Raw genomic sequence first — 12,273 nt, forward strand, 5'->3', positions numbered from 1 at the left:
CATTATTTTACATTTCAAGGCGTCTTAAAACTCAACAAAGAACTACATGTCTTCAACTCATCACTGAGCTTATTCCACATTTTAACTCCTAAGACTGAAACACATTTGTATTTTACATTAGTTCTCACTTTACACATTTCAAAAATCAATAACTCTCTTAAATTATAGTTTCCTTTTCTTAATTTAAATAACTGAAGGATACAAGCTGGAAGGCTGTTGTTCTTTACTCGAAAAATGATTTCCATTGTCTTTAGGAACACAATATCTGAACATTTTAATGCATTAGATCTTATAAATAGTGGGTTGGTAGGTTCACAATAGCACTCTTTGTTTATTATTCTAATGACTCTTTTAAATCAAACTAGCCAATGTGTAGGTCGTTGGCACTGCCACTGTAGAATCACCTACTGTAAGTGCAACTTTATGCTACAACATGTTGTTTTTATTGACGTTTGTATTTTTTTTCTCTAGACAAATTGCTCAGCAAATTGATCCTGGTCTCTGGGCAGAGAGGACAGGACATGATATCCCTGTAAGTATAAATACATGATTTGTGTGGGAAAAAATTGACTATTGCCTGTAATGTCCACTTATTTTTATTCATTTTAGGACTTGCCTCACCAGACATGTGTGATTTTTTTTCCCCCTCATGGTAAGGTTTCTTGTGAAAGTATACGCACTGCAGGCATCAGTCAACAATGTAAATTGATGGTTCTTCTATTCCAGTATTTATCATTTTGTCTGTTTTCAGTGAAGTGGACGAGTTCTGCAGGAGGCTGGAAGGCAGATGAGGAAAGAAGGAGCACTGCCATAATATAAAGACTATTTGTGAAAGCCTGTGCAATAAAACATTTGAAACCATTTCATTCCATTCAATTCATTGTAGGCTGTTTTGTCATTATAACCCCATGCAATAGAACATTTAAAAGCATGTAATTTCATTGGAGGTTAATTATTTATTTAGTCCAAAAGATTTTTAAAAAGTTTAAAAGTAATACAAACTCCACAAACAATTAGATTCTTGGTGTTTTATTTCGACTTTGCCCTGTTGAAAATCCATAAGAGGTCTGAACGGTCCAGACTGTGAAGTTGCAATGTGTTTTGTTTATTTCGGCTTTTCTGACTAAGAGGGTCTCTCAAGCTTTAAGTCTGACAGACTCTGAGTCTGAAAAGCCGAAATAGACAAAACACATTTCCAAAAGTCGTACAGTTCTGATTTCGTAATATATGGTTCGGGGGCCCAAGACGAACGCGTAGATGTGTGTTTGGTCCTGATTGAGCCATTACTTTTCGAGAGGCGGGGCTTCAAACAGTCGCATTCCTCTGTATCCTTGAGGCCGCCGTTTCCATAGAAACCGACCAAATCACTTGAAACTTGGCCTGTGGACTCATGGTGAGGCCCTTATCCATCACCCCGAGACCCAACTCTGTGGGAGCATGGGAAAGCCAAGTGGCCCCCCGGGGCCCCCTGGGGCCCCTAGAGCAACGGGACCAAAATATTCTGATAGAGGACTCTCTGATATACAACATATTAATATTTCATGATGATAACTTAAAGCGTGTATGTTTTGTTGAGAAAAAGCAGGAATGGCTGGATTCACTTTGATGTTTGACCCCTGTGACCTTTGACACTTACCAATTGGCTTTATGCACAGCTCCCCTACTTCCTGATCATACACCAGCTCCTTTAGCTAAAAATTCAGCCCGATAGGCCAAAGCACCTGGAAGCTATTAAAGAATTGCATTTCTCCTTTAAGGTCAGAGGCTTCTAAATCTAGGCTTTGAAGGCCGAGAAACGAGCCTGGACAGTCAGCTGTGACCCTTCTGGACGTCCGACAGGTCTGAAATTCTACAGAAACTTTGTCCCTAGTGCTCTGAACAAAATCAAATCAAAATCTCAGCTTCCCGCATCAAAGTCTTAGTGATTTATTCAAGGAAACAGGGTCAAAAAGGTTAAATTTAACACTAATCAGTGACCTCTGACCCTTGAATTCATAATAATGTTTTTCAGATAAAAAATAAAATGTCACTCATTGAATTAAAAATTACAATAAATATGATGTGATGTGGACCAGAAAGATGCTGGTGAAAATTATGAAAAAAAGAAAGAAGTCAAGCCAACTTTTATGCACTTTATTGTTGAATTTTAACAATATAGCACCCTTTTTTTATTCAATGTTGAAAACAAAAAAGATGTTAAGACCTTTTAGTTACTAAGAAAATAATATAAGCTCAATTTGTTTTATTTTTTCATTTGCTGGTAACAGCAAGCTCAACCAATCAGACACGTCGCTGATAAATATGAGGATTATGGGTAATGTAGTGCTTCTCTGTGATATGACATTGGAAACAAAGCGTGTTTTCTTAAAATAAAGTTGATATTACAAAGGGCTTTTGGACTCAGCAGAAGCACATAATATTGTTACACAGTCTTCCTTGGATGGTTACAGCGTTGTGGCTAATAATCAGATCTTTCTTCAGAATATTGATTAAACAGAGCAGCTTTTTGAATGCGGAAGTGGTCTTCACCTGTAGAATCCACAACCCCCCCCCCCCCCCTCCTGGTCTGACGCAGCTTCCGACAAGGACGTAATTTATTTATTTATTGATTGATTGATTATTCTGCACCAAACACCATGATCACTAAAAAAATAAATAAATAACCGAAAGGACGTCCTTGCCGAAAGCTACGTCAGACACAGCAGCATCAGGTTCAATAAAGATTTAAGGAAAAGTTAAAAAAAAAAAAAAAGTTATTCTCTGCTCACAGCGTCCGTCAGTGCCGCAGCCGGGTCGGCTGGATCACTTGCTCTGAGCGTCACATATCGCCGCGAAGGGGACTGCATTGGAATCAACTGAAAGCCGAGCGCGTCAAAACCTGACGAAAAACGGGCACCTAATGAGTCAGGCATGTGACGAGGAGGGACAGTGACCGTTCGTCAGGCTGTTGACGCACTGGGAGTGAGGGAGAAACGGTCCCGCCCCCCTTCGTCTAAATCCGACGATGAGGGATTTGCATTCAAGTCTATGAGTGGCCCTATTCGTCGAGAAACGACCTCGAGGGTACCCCCTCCACGTCACTATATTGACGTAAGGGGCCTTGACCAAGCGTCAACCGTTTGACGCAAAGGGGTGAGACTGTGTTGCAGTAACAGTCGGAACCTTCAGGTCTGGCTTGGCTCCACAGTTTTCCCGGCACGGCACCCCTTGGCCTGGTTCCCTTCGCCCACTGCAGTGCCTGTATGACAGCCAGTAGTTCTGTTGTGAAATTCGTTCTTGGGGACATCTGCCTCTCCTAGTCCCAGCTTCTGCATCTCTTTATTCACATTAATATTAAACATTGAAACAGTCTTTCCTTTCCTCTGATCTTCACTCCTCAGTGCTGCTTTTGCTGGGTGGTCTCCTTTATATGCCCATAATTTTAAGTTTTGACTACTCTTAGACTATTTGTCATTCAGGATGTATCCACTATACAGTGCACAAACATAACAAAATTCTGTTCCAGTGGCTCCAGAAGAGTGCAATAGTATAAGTGTAATATAACACAAGAAGAAAGAATACTCTGACTACATGTCACTGCATTGTCAGCTTCTCTGGTTGAATTGAAAATGGTGTTTTCCACATCTCTACCAGTAAAGCTGGGACTGGAGCTGCACAAAAGGCCCACAACACACTCCCAGAGCCTTAGCATGTGTGTTTAAAACGTGATGCAGCTGCTGATCCATAACAAATACACCAAGCCACTCTCCACTTAGAGAGAATAAAATATACTGGCTCATTCACCTTTCATTCACTATCTCACAGCTCGTAGAGGAAATGAATGTTCCCCCTTTAATAAAGTAGATGGAAGGGTAAGGCTGGGTAGGGAGGGTGGGAGGGATATTTATTTAGGTTTTGTTTTTGTTAGTTTATTTTTCTGTACTATGTATACATGTTTATCTGTTCTCTCATTTGCCATTGTTATATGTTCTAAAAACAAAAAGAGAGCATTATGTCCTAACTGCACACATTTCTATATGGATATACATTATACTCTTAGATATGTAACAATATTACAGTGTGCTCTAACAATAATACACCAAGCCTTGATATGAACACTGGCCTGCAGATCATTAGCTGTGTTAGCATTAACTCTTCCTGCACCTTCTACTACACCACAATGCAACTAGCTCAGTAATTATATTCTGGTAATATAGTATAATATTAATATGAAACTCTGTTAAGACCTGATAGCCAACGTGGTACTTTCAGTGTGTTTGCAGAATAATACTTTTATGCAGATAAAGAGAGAAGTGCAGTGCTCTGACTTAGTCCATGAGCCAGACCACCAATCGCAATCGAAAGGGTGGGCAAATTCTTGTTGCTATTTTATTATTCCTATATATGTCCAGATTATTAATTGGTATGATAACCTTCGCACAAGAGTAGCTTAACAATATTTATCATGCATTCACTATTTTGACCATAAAAATGCCATATACACCAATTATGGCCATTCTCCGATGTTGCACATTTCATAATTTGTGTGCCACTACTGATGATTTAGAGCGCCTTTGCAGTTGCAGAAAGGCCCTGCAGATAATATTTGTTTGCACCACTAGTTGGCGCTAATTCCACTGGGTGCATGAGAGAGCGAGGGGGAAAATATATATAGATATATACACATATACATCCAAGGTTAAGAAGGCTAAGATGTAGTGAGTAAAGATGACATTAACATTATAGCATATTACATCCATAGGTTTAGGGTTATTTAGGGGGAATTGGGGCATTGTTCATTTGGCTGACTGCAGAGAGGAAGAAACTGTTCTTGTGGCGTGAGGTCCTGGTCCGGATGGACCGGAGCCTTTTGCCAGAGTGGTGGGACTGGAAGAGTTTGTGTCCAGGGTGAGAGGGGTCAGCAGCAATTCTGGCTCTGGTCCTGAAGAGATGGGAGGCTGCAGCCGATCACTCTCTGGGCAGAGTGAATGACACGCTGCAGTTTGGCCTTGTCTCTGGCTGTAGCTGCAGCACACCAGACTGACATGGAGGATGTGAGAATGGATTCAGTGGTGGCAGTGTAGAAGTTCACCAGCATCTTCACAGGGAGGTGAAACTTCTTCAGCTGCAGCAGGAAGTATAGCCTATCCTCTGCTGAGGCTTCTTGGTGAGGGAGCTGATGTTCTGCTCCCATTGGAGCTCCTGGGAGATGGTGGTGCCCAGGAAGCAGAAGGACTCAACCAGGGTCGCTGTAGAGTCACAGAGGATGACAGGGGGGAGGGCAGCTTGGTCCTTTCTGAAGTCCACTATCATCTCCACTGTCTTCAGAGCGTTCAGCTCCAGGTTGTTCATGCTGCACCAGGACACCAGAGGGTCCGTCTCGCTGCTGTAGGCCGACACGTCCCCATCAGAGATGAGGCAGATGAGGGTGGTGTCAGCAAATTTCAGGAGCTTGACAGACTGTTGTCCAGATGTGCAGCTGTTGGTGTACAGGGAGAACAGCAGAGGAGAAAGGATGCAACCTTGGGGGGATCCAGTGCTGATGGTCCGGGTGTCAGAGACATGCTTCCCCAGCCTCACGAACTGCCGTCTGTCTGTCAGGAAGTCCGTAATCCACCTGCACATGGAATCAGGCACATTAAGCTGGGAGAGCTTGTCACAGAGCAGAGCTGGGATGATCGTATTGAAGGCAGAGCTGAAGTCCACAAACTGTATCCTGGCGTAGGATCCTGGGGAGTCCAGGTGCTAGTGGAGGGCCATGTTTACAGCATCATCTACAGATCTGTTGGCTCTGTAGGTGAACTGTAATGTCCTTAAGGTGGGTCAAGACGAGGCACTCAAAAGTCTTCATGACCACAGAAGTCAGAGCAACGGGTCTGTAGTCATTAAGGCCTGTGAGCCTTGTCTTTTTGGGAACTGGAACAATGGCTGAGGCCTTGAAGCAAGCTGGCACATGACAGTTCTCCAGTGAGGTGTTAAAAATGTGTGTGAACACCGGAGACAGCTGATTGGCTCAGTGCTTCAGGGTGGAGGGGGAGACCCCTTTCCCACTGGCCAAAAAACCCCGTTTAAACCCACAAACGCACCGACCCGCGTCAACCCGGGACGTCTGTCTGACTACCCATTTCTCCGACCATACATTTCTTTATTTTTGAGTCCATTAGTCCGACCTCCCATTTCTCCGACTTAAGTAGCCCTAACCCTCAACCTTACCCTAAACCTAACCTTAACACTGTAGAATGGGTAGTCGGAGAAATGAGCCGTCAGACTTTTCAGTCGGACTGATGTATGCCCCCCCCGTCGACCCGCGTCAAATGACTCGGCAAGCGACGCGGGTTAAAATCGCCTTCAATCGGCTCGGCTCTGATCGGCTTGCAGTGGAAACACCAGACCCGGCTCAACCCGCTAATTTATGTGATGACATTGGGCGTTACGTGATGCCACATCATCGCACCAGTCGCGTCTCACGTAGGCTACCAAAACAAAACTCTGCTTGCATTCAAGACTGGGATTTGAAGATCAAAGAACACTGACCAAAAAAGATTGAAAAAAAAGAAGCGACAGTCTGTTTAACTGACATGTTGTGCCGCCGTGAAAGCGGGGGTTTATGCGGGGGTTAGACAGACAGACCCGGCTCATTTTGGTCAATGGGAAAGGAGCCAAATGCTGATTGTTAGCGGGTCGACCCGCATTTAAAAAACCTGCGTCGACCCGCTGATGTTAGTAGGAAAACGGCTAGAGTTTGGGCCTGCAGCTTTGCACGGGTTCAGCCGTTTAAACAGTCTCTTCACCTCTCCTTCTTTGATTTGATTTGATTTCTATAATGGAGAGAGGCGTGAGAGGTGTGGGGGAGGGTGGCACTTGGGTGTGGGGCTGTGTAGGTGATCCAGGTTTGGAGGAGCTGTTGCTGATCGATGGCTGGTGGTTGGAGGTGTGGGGGATATCAGGTCTGTCCCATTGTCTTTCAAAGCAGCAGTAGAACTCGTTCAGGCTGTTGGCCAGGCGTAGGTCATTGACAGAGGGACACTTGAAATACTGTACTGGCAGTATGCTCCACATTATTTGTGACAGAAGGAGCAAGCTCTTTAGTTGATTTTAATTGTGTAAAAAAATATTTGTTTGTTCTTGTTATTGCATGAAAAGTAAAACACTCTAAAAACGTTGGCTATTTCATGTGTATGTTCTAATTTTTATCACATTTTCATTCACGTATTCCTGAGGTGAGTCTATTATTATTACAGTAGGGTCTTGATAAAAGGGAAAAACATCCTTGAAGTGATTTAGGCACCCTGAGTGGTCAACAAACAGCATAATACCGAACAAGCGCTATACACAGTTTTCAAGTTTCCACTCTACTGGTCCACCTATTCAACACATGAAAACCACCACTAAGCTACCTGTTTGCAATGGTTATCATGCCAAACTGTTCACTAGAGATGTCTACCAAGTCAAAAAAACAAACTAGAAATTGCCCACCCGTTCGATTGCGGGAGGCCAATTTTGGGGTCTTGGCTCATGGACTAACTGCACAGAGATAAAAAAGAAAAAAAGGCCACCAGAGGGCAGTGCAGAGAGCGCTTTCTGTGACATTATATAAGCTTAAATTACATGGAGAAAAATCTGGTCTCATGAACAATGTGTGGAGTTCCTGTAGTCTGAGGAGAGAGGAGTCTGCTGAACCGTGTCAGTCAGAGCAGTTAGTTTGAACCTGGAGTTGATTTTGATTATCTGTGATTCTACGTTTTGCTGAGTCCACCCACAGTTAAAAAGGTGATTTAAGTCAGTTTTTCTGAAGAACATTAGGTGCTGAAGCCTCAGCTTCCAAACGCTGCATGAGCTGATCCTCTTTACACTTGTACTGATGAGTTTATCATTAGAAACTGTCTGGATGCACTGTCACACACCTGGTATGCAGTTGTGAGTTGGCCCAGTCCCTCATTATTGAATGTTTGTTTCTGAGTTAATAAATAATAGGATAATTCATTAATCTGTGTTTATTGATGAACAAGACTCTGTGCTGTCCCCTCGCCCCATGTTGTATCTGGTCTTTGCAAATTTGAGACAACAACAGTTGTAAAGCAGAGCATGAAAAACTCATTGGAAAGTGATGACGTGCACAATAACACACTGACAGACAGGACACAACGTCGGACTCAGTTATACTCAGTTAGGCTACTCTTTGGGGAAAATAACCAGTAACTGTAACTAATTTCTCTTTAAAGGGATAGTAGCATTTTTTAAAAGTGAGGTTGTATAACCAACTGCTGATCGGCGGGCACTAACCCTGGGCGGAGGGATACGTGAGTTGGTTAGGTCCAAATAAAAACTGCGTTTTTCCTGCACTTTGAGGGTCTGGAAAAAATTATATTATAGCGAACAATGGAACTGTGTTGTTTTTTTTCAGGTAAAACCTCTTTTAGGCCGTTAAAATAGGCCGTTTCTTTGGGTCTGTTCACAACACTGTATGTTGTAAATCTCTGGGCAGGGCTATGGGCTGGCGTTGCTAACGGGAGGAGTGCAGAGAGTCTTCTACTGCAATTAAAGTACTTAGGGGCTATTTGTAGATCATACAACCCCACTTTAAAAAAAAATGCTACTATCCCTTTAAAAGCATTGTGCCCAACACTGCTGCTCAGTGACATCACTCATCATTTTAAACAGTGTAGAAGTCTGCTGATCTTCTCAGTAACTGCACTACTGTTCAGCGCTTTAATATTTCAGTTATTCTTCAGCATTTCCATACTGTACATTTTGAGAAAAAAACTCAATCACAAATGTGAAAAGTAGAATCAGCTCCTTGTGGTCTTCTGCTGCCTCCAGCACTCGGACTAGTTCCAGCTACACAATATGAAGCACTCAGGTGATTTTCTTTTTCATATGCTGCCTGTTAGTAGTGTTGAGTGTCGGCTGAAACTTGCACCAGAATGAAATCACTTCATCTTTGAGTCCAAACTCTGTGAAAGTGTAACTGAGACATCATTCCAAAAACGCATCACTATGGAACTGTCAACCTGCAACAACACCGTCATTGTTCAAAAACAACTGAAAAAAGCAAATATTTGCAGCACTTTATTGGATCTGTTTATCTTTATCTTTCATTTTGTATGTAAATTGCTATAATTTTTTGTAATTAATTTCTGTAATAACTTTTTTTTTCCCAGACTCTGAAGATGACCATTGTTGTTTTTTCTTTGGGAAGTCTTTTTCGTCTTCCACCTCTCCAGCACAATGTTTCACTTACTATTTGCTCAAATTAACCACTGTTAACTAAACTAACCTAAACCTAACTTAACTTAACAACCAAACTACACTATAAAACTGAATATGGTGCAGAGGGAGATGAGCGGTTGAGACAGCTGACAGAAAACACTGTGGTCATCAAATTCAGAATGAGCTGCCTGAGATTTTATGGAAAAAAAGATTTAAGAAGAGATGGGTGCCAAGTGGATTTCTCTATTGGCTGATGAAATGACTGACGTCAATGTTGTTCCCTAGTTGGGTATGTGGACTGTCATGGTAGCTCGTCAGAGTGAGAGAATTATTTCTTGCAGACAAAACCATAAGGATTCTGACTTGGTCATCTGCTGGTAATATTTAGGGAGAAACACTTGTCACCTCATGTAAAAACATTTAAACACAACACAACCATAAAAGCACTTTTGAAATCTTTTTATTCTCTCACCGTACAGAGGGAGAGGGTTTGTGGACAGAACACTAATCCATGTCATCATGAGAAACAAAACAACCTCAAGGAATTTGCTTAAATAAGCCAAAGTATATACAAATCAAACCCATGCTCCCTCTGAACACGCACTGTGTTCTTCCACCTCGAGTCACTGCGCATGTCAAAGGTCGTAAAAATGCAGATGTGCAGATCAGCAGTGTTAGACTCCTGCCTGTAGGTTACACACAATCTGACTGAACTCCCTGAAAGAAGAGAAGAGAGAGCAGATAGAGCAGAAATTAGTTATGTTGTACAGTCTGTGATGTGGCTGGTGCAGGGCCGGGGCTGTCCTCCTGTAGACCAGCTGCCAACCAGCTGTAGACAGCGGGCTCTGTCTAAAGCCTGGCCAATGGCTGTAGAAGGCTGATGGAGGTTAAAGGTGCAGTAAAGGTGCAAAGCCACAGAGGCAGCTTCAGCCTCCAACAGTAACACAGTGAAGTAGTCTAGAGTTAATCTGGTTTTAGAAAACTCAGACAAAGTGCAGCCATGTCTGACAGTCACAGGACAGGGCAAAATAATGCATAAGACAAAAAAAACTCCACCAAAGTACAATCTCTGTTATCAGCCATGCTGAGACATGCAGATGTCTGATATAAGGTCACAGCTGACAGCTTCATGGGAACTGCTTGCATGTTAAATCTTGCGAGCAAACAGTTCAGATTCAACTAAACAAGTATGGTCTGGATTGATTTTACTATCTGGATAGGTGAATAGAAACCAGTGTTAGCAGCTTTCTAGTCACTGTCAACCACATCCTTATATCAGCTGCAGTAGATTCTCATTGGTTAGAGAATCTGACAGAACCTACAGAGTTACTGGGACTTATGGACCACAGCCTGGTCAGGTGAAGTCCTGCTTCACCTAAACATAAAAAAACAGAAGAACATAAAAACAGAAGAAGCTGTAAGTCCTTCACCAGTCCCTTCAAGCTATCCACAACTTTTCTAGGTTAAAGAGACTGGAAACAACCAAGGGAAGACATACTGACAGCTTGGCCTGAGGCTGGTTAATAGCTGCAGGATTGGTCCAGCTCCCCAGACACCGGCTCTTTGTTTTGATCCAAACACACTGAAGTCTGTTGGGTCTGGACTCTGGGGCTCTCGTTCCCTCGGCGTCCATTTTAACCTGTTTGAAAACAACTTGTTTTATTAGGCCATCTGCACTCAATAAGAGCAGCTGGAAAAACGCAGCCTTCATAACAGGGAGCCCACTGCGCCGCCGCATCGCCTCACACCACACAGAGACACACAGACACTCCTCTGTCCATTTCCCCTTGTGTTTGTCCTTTCACAATCATTTACTTTACTGAACATCCTCAACCTCTGTCCCAGACAACAACAGTGTGGTCCAGCTCTGACCCCCCCTCTGGGTTCTCTGGACCAGGTCCAGTTAGCGCTCACTGCAGTCAGCTGCCACAGGACATCTTGTTTTCTTGTGATACTTTGACCCAGAAGCAGGACATTGTCCTCTTCTCCACAGGACCGTTCAGACTGTACAGGACAGGAACAGGTACAGACTATCACATGGTCCAGCAGAACCTCAGACATGCTGCCAGAACTAAGGCATCCAGCTGAGTGCTGAGGGTTTCAAGGTGAGCCACCTTCATTTAAACTAGTGTTGCACCAATACCATTTTTTGGCCCCCGATACCGATTCCGATTCCCGGCTGTGCAGTATCTGCCGATACTGATACCGTTCCGATACCACACAGTTTGGAAAAAAAAATATATAAGAGCTTTTTTTCTTCTAATACTATAATCCAGTAGAACTTTTTTATTGCCTACCTGGTAAAAATGTTTAAGTAACACATTATTTAAACTTTAAATAATGTTGAGGGTCCAATGTAACGCATTTTTACATTTAGGAACAGTAAACACACCCCAAACATTTTTCCTCTGACTTGACCAACACAATAGATTTGATACATGAAATGGTCTTTCCTGCCACTACACTAATGATTACTGTATATACATAAATAACAGTAGCATAAACTGATTGGTTGAACGCAGCCTGATGTAAACATTAATAAACTCAGTAACCAATCACACAGGCAACTCCATGCTGTCCATGTGTGATGTTCAGGGACAGGTCTGAAGACAGAGCTCTGAGGTTGAAGTCCTATAATAATGAGATGAGATGAGAGACACCTGTGACAGTGACAGGTCTACTCTGTAGCTTCGTCTTGACCACATGTCAGCTGATCAGCTGCAGCAGAGGAAACTCCGCTGCTCTCAGCTGCACCGCAACGAGCACTTTTTTTTTTTTTTTTTAATTAAAGCAGAAGTAAGTGATATATTTGTGTTAATATAAGTCTTAAATAGTAATATCTTCCGACAGCAATCACTTACATAGAGTGTTTGGTCTGAAACACGGGTCTCTCAGTCCCTCTGCTCTGCTCTGAGCCGAAGAGAAAACATTTATCGTATCCTACAGTTTTTATCCAATGAGGAGAGAGAACGGCATGCAGGGCTGTGTGTGCAGCCAAGGAACGCCGTGAATGTGGCGACGTAGGGACGAGGACTGTTATGGTGCGTTCAAGGAAACTCGTATTTTTCCGACCGTGAAGTCGTA

Source organism: Trachurus japonicus, chromosome 21, assembly GCF_045865225.1.
Source record: "Trachurus japonicus isolate A0001 chromosome 21, Traja_1.0".
Classification (NCBI taxonomy): domain Eukaryota; kingdom Metazoa; phylum Chordata; class Actinopteri; order Carangiformes; family Carangidae; genus Trachurus; species Trachurus japonicus.